This window comes from Apodemus sylvaticus, chromosome 6 (assembly GCF_947179515.1).
Source record: "Apodemus sylvaticus chromosome 6, mApoSyl1.1, whole genome shotgun sequence".
Taxonomy (NCBI): Eukaryota; Metazoa; Chordata; class Mammalia; order Rodentia; family Muridae; genus Apodemus; species Apodemus sylvaticus.
The window spans coordinates 9,137,976-9,143,483 of record NC_067477.1 but is presented as its reverse complement, the minus strand read 5'-3'; the positions used below and the strand labels follow the sequence as shown (position 1 = coordinate 9,143,483).

The 5,508-nt window shown below is 40.2% G+C and overlaps 1 pseudogene; it reads right to left on the bottom strand.

Annotated features, from left to right (window-relative positions):
- Positions 1–1,500: 1,500 nt before the first annotated feature.
- LOC127687800 (RNA-binding region-containing protein 3-like) lies at positions 1,501–4,996 on the bottom strand (annotated as a pseudogene).
- Positions 4,997–5,508: the final 512 nt, after the last annotated feature.

Sequence of the window (5,508 nt, the reverse complement as noted above, 5' to 3'; positions counted from 1 at the left end):
TATCTCCAAGCACTAATTTGAAGATATGTAATTTTTTAATGCTTTCAAATTTGTTATGCACAGTTCCATAATCCAGATGGTCAATTACTTCTTTCAAGTTTTCATAGGACTTGAAAGATACAGGATTCAGAAGGAATCTTTATTTGTTTGTATCACTTCCATTTTCCTTCTTGAGAATCATATTTTGGCTGTACCAGTTTGCAACCATACCAGCAGTGGAGGAGTGTTCCTCTTTCTCCACATCCTCATCAGCTGCACATTTTCTCCTGAGTTTTTGATCTTAGTCATTCTGACTGGTGTGAGGTGAAATCTCAGGGTTGTTTTGATTTGCATTTCTCTGATGACTAAGGATGTTGAACATTTCTTTAGGTGCTTCTCCACCATTCGATATTCCTGAGGTGAAAATTCTTTGTTTAGCTCTGTACCCCATTTTTTAATAGGGTTATTTGGCTCTCTGGAGTCTACTGTCTTGAGTTTTTTATATATCTTGGATATAAGCCCTCTCTCAGATATAGGGTTGATAAAGATCTTTTCCTAATTTGTTGGTTGGTGTTTTTGTCCTTTTGACAATGTCCTTTGCCTTACAGAAACTTTGTAATTTTTTGAGGCCCCATTTGCCAATTCTTGATCTTAGAACATAAGCTATTGGTGTTCTGTTCAGGAAAATTCTCCCTGTGCCCATGTGCTCAAGACTCTTCCCCAGTTTCTTTTTTATTAGTTTAGTGTGTTTGGTTTTATGTTGAGGTCCTTGATCCACTTGGAGTTGAGCTTAGTACAAGGAGATAAGAATGGATCTATTTGCATTCTTCTGTATGCTGACCTCCAGTTGAACCAGCACCATTTGTTCAAAAGGCTATCTTTTTTTCCACTGGGTGGTCTGAGGAGTCTGGTAGTTCCTCAGAAAACTGGCGTGATACTACCAGAGGACCCTACTATACCACTCCTGGGCATATACCCAGATGATTCCCCAGCATGTAATAAGGATATATGCTACACTATGTTCATAGCAGCCCTATTTATAATAGTAGAAGCTGGAAATAACCCAGATGTCTCTCAACTGAGGAATGGATACAGAAAATGTGGTATATTTACACTATGGAATACTACTCAGCTATTAAAAACAAGGAATTCATTAAATTCTTAGGCAAGTGGGTGGAACTAGAGAATGTCATCCTGAGTGAGGTGACCCAATCATAAAAGCACACACATGGTATGCACTCACTAATAAGTGAATATTAACCCAGAAGCTTGGAATACACAAGAAACAATTCACGTATCAAATGATGCCCAAGAAGAAGGAAGGAGAGGTCTCTGGTCCTGGAAAGGCTCAGTTGCAGCAGTGTAGGGGATTACCAGGATAAGGAAGCGGGAAAGGGTTGATTGGGGAACAGGGGGAGGGAAGAGGCTTATGGGACTTTCTGTTCTGGGAATGGGGATCCAGGAAAGGGGAAATCATTTGAAATGTAAATAAAGAATATATTGAATTAAAAAGAAAAAGGAATCATGTTTTGGTCTAACAGATCGAACAAACTGAACCACCAGAGGTTTTCTGACAGAACATAGCCATTAGCTTCTTTCGGCATTTTCACTGCTGCCTTTTCATTTGGAAGTCCTTGTCCTTTCATGCGTCCTTCTTTCATTAAGCGAATATCAAACATGATCCACTGTGTGTCTGAAGAAAAGTCAACGTATCTTCCAAAGATAAATTTAAGGTCCTTTTTCTGAATGTGTCGAGATAAATTCTCATAAATTCTTCAGTTTGGTCCACCAGGTTCATAACTTCTGAAAACTAAAAGGGTTTCCATTTCTTCTCTAGAAATGCTACCCTTTCCCAACTCTCTTCTAGAAATAAGTTGTGAGGGCATTTCATCAGTCTTCTTTAATTCTGTGATGTTCAAATTAGGTTTGAGGAAGATTTTTCCAAATTCTGTATGTGAATCATCAAGTTCAGTGTCTGGCAAATTAGAATTCTTTTCCTCATTATTTTGTTGAGTCTCCAAATCTTTAGTAAATGCTGTAGGCATGTTGGTCGATATATTGAATTTGCTTTTTTAAAAAAATTACCTATAGGTTGTTCCTGGTCAAACACATTTGAAGGTAACAGCACAGAATGCGAACTATGTGAAGCTGATGAAGGTATATTCACCATATCCTTTATTTTTTGCTTTTTTCTCAGGTGGCATGGCTTTACTGTTTTGGGTCTTTGGGGCAGAAGATTTGCTAGTTCCATTAGTTTGTCCATTTTCTATCAGTCCTCCTCATCACTGCTTTTATATTCTGATTCTTTACTAGATAAATCCTCATCCTCATCTGATAAGGGAGGCTCCTTAGGCAGTTGAGGGAATGCAGATTGAAGGGGTGCATGCAATGGCTTATAGTCCTCATACCTAGGAGGTCATGCAGTAACTGGTTCAAATGGTGTGGAAAAATTCATCTTATTCATAAGGTGAAGCACCTGTACATAGACTTTGGGGACACTTGCCAGAGCATTTACTATATTTGCAAGGACTGTGCTTGAAGGTAGTTGTTACATATATTTGAGGCATAAATTTAGAGGGTCTCCTCACAACAGCTGCGGCTTGGGCACCACCATCTTCCATGCAAAACCAGGGGGAGAGAGAGAGAGAGAGAGAGAGAGAGAGAGAGAGAGAGAGAGAGAGAGAGAGAGAGAGAGAGAGAGAGAGAGAGAGAGAGAGAGAGAGAATTTTCAAACCACATAATTAGTAGTGACTCAAATATATAAAAATGTATTCTGATGTCATAATTTCTATGAATTAGGACCATATTAATTCTTCACATCACTGTTTCTGAGTCTGAGTATTATTAATATTTCTGGTTAGATAGTTGCTTGTAAGTAGAGTCCTGTAACCATTAGATGTTTGTCAATGTGAAAGTATTTAAAACTAAATGCCAGTTGGACAATCTCTTCCATAAATATGATGTCAAAACCTCTCTGCAAGGTCTTCTTGGGATACTTCTGGCAATATTTGGACACTAATATCAATAACAGTATTAAAAATATCTGCCCATTAGAAGGACAAGACTGGAAAGGGACCATTGAGAAGGAAAGATTCAGTGTTTTTATGAGTCATACAGAATGATGCTTGCTTGCATCAGGGTTTAATCTTCTGGCAAGTAATGACTGTGTTACATTACAAACAATGTAACATGATCCATTAACTTGTAATTATGGGATCTTTTATGAGATAAGGAATGCTAATCAAGTCTGAGCTTAAGAAGGAAGATGTTTAAAGGTTGTGAAATATAAAATATATCTACATTTACTGACTAGGGTCAGTGTAGTGAGGGTAGGCAAAGCACAATCATTTCTTTTTTTATTTTCTTTTTTTTTAATTTGTTGATATATTTATTTACATTTCAAATGATTTCCCCTTTTCTGGACCCCCCACTCCCTGAAAGTCCCATCAGTCCCCTTCCCTCCCCCTGTTTTCCCACCCAACCCTTCCCACTTCCCTGTTCTGATTTTTCTCTATACTGCTTCATTGAGTCTTTCCAGAACAAGGGGTCACTCCTCCGTTCTTCTTGTACCTCATTTGATGTGTGGATTATGTTTTGGGTATTCCAGTTTTCTAGGTTAATATCCACTTATTAGTGAGTGCATACCATGATCATCTATTGAGTCTGGGTTACCTCACTTAGTATGATGTTCTCCAGCTCCATCCATTTGCCTAAGAATTTCATGAATTTATTGTTTCTAATGGCTGAATAGTACTCCATTGTGTATATATACCACATTTTTTGCATCCACTCTTCTGTTGAGGGATATCTGGGTTCTTTCCAACTTCTGGCAATTATAAATAGGGCTGCTATGAACATAGTAGAACATGTATCCTTATTACATGCTGGGGAATCTTTTGGGTATATGCCCTGGAGTGGTATCAGATAGAGGGCTAATATCAAATATATATAAAGAACTCAAGAAGTTAGACTCCAGAAAACCAAACAACCCTATTAAAAAATGGGGGTACAGAGTTAAACAAAGAATTCTCACCTGAAGAATTTTGGATGGCGGAGAAACATCTTAAAAAATGCTCAACTTCATTAGTCATTAGGGAAATGCAAATCAAAACAACCCTGAGATTTCACCTTACACCAGTCAGAATGGCTAAGATTAAAAATTCAGGAGACAGCAGGTGTTGGCAAGGATGTGGAGAAAGAGGAACACTCCTCCACTGCTGGTGGGGTTGCAAATTGGTACAATCACTCTGGAAATCAGTCTGGCGGTTCCTCCGAAAACTGGGCACCTCACTTCCAGAACACAATCATTTCTAAGTATTGTTCCAGCCTGCCTCTCTTGCTTCTAGAGCTGAAGCTGTGCCCTGAGCATTCTGAGCTCCTCTTGCTAGTACTGAGTATCCCTTCAGAAGGTCTGTGTCTGTGCTCACACTGAAGTCCTCTTACTGTTTCTGGCACAGCAATAGATAGCAACACATCCTCCATGCTCACAGAACTTAGTTACAGAAAGAACTGGCTCTTCGATGTGTCTCTTGAGATGGTGATTCCATTCTTGAATGATGGGCTGTAGTTAATGTTACCTTCCCAGCATATGCGTGCCATTCACTCTAGACCCTTTCCTAGGCAGCTATAACTAGATGTGATGGAGAATCCATAGACAGTGCATATGAGGGTCAGGGTCTCTGAGGGTTTCATCATGGCTAGCCCAGACTCCTGAAGCTAACCTGGGTCAAGACACTTGGGGAGAAAACAAATTTGTTCTTGTCTGCCTTGCAGTCAAAATTTCCCTATGAACCCATGTGTGACACTCACCTTGGAGAGCCATTTCAAAACACAGGAGAAATCCCAAGGGTTTTATCTTCTGCACCATAGACCTGCCTTCTCCATAGACCTCAGCCTTGGGTGAGCAGAGAACTACAAGCGTCCACAGCAAAGAGAATCTGAACCTAGACTGAAGACTGATTTGCATGTCTTCTGTCCTCTTCACATACTCATGGAGGGACAGGCTGTCCCTGGTCATCCTGTATCCTATGGGGTATGGGTTCTCTTAAAATTGCAGTGTTAAATAGGGACAAGAGGAAATGTATTTTCAGAGGGATGTTGCGAGATAGTTGAGGGTTTTTGTCACACTCCAGAGCACAGATCCATCTTCCTCCAAGCCTCTTCTCCTCCCTGGCCATAGCTCAGCCACTCCTCATGTGCTTGGGATCTTACAACATCTGTGAACTTGTAAACATGTCACTTTGTTCTTAAGGAGGTCTGTAGTTGCTTGTATTTTTATATTAACTTCAGTGTCCCACTCATAAGACCAAGGGACCCTGCTCCTGGTTGATTCTGATTGATAAATAAAGATGCTGATAGCCAATGGCTGAGCAGGGATACAGAGGTGGGACTTTTAGGATTCTCAGGCAAGGACAGAGGGAGGAGGAAGAAGAGATAGCCACCATGCTGGGGAAGTAAGAAGGACACCAGGCCTGAGAGGTGCTGAAAACAGAGAGAGAGTCATCATGTAGGTGCCAGGGAATGCAACTG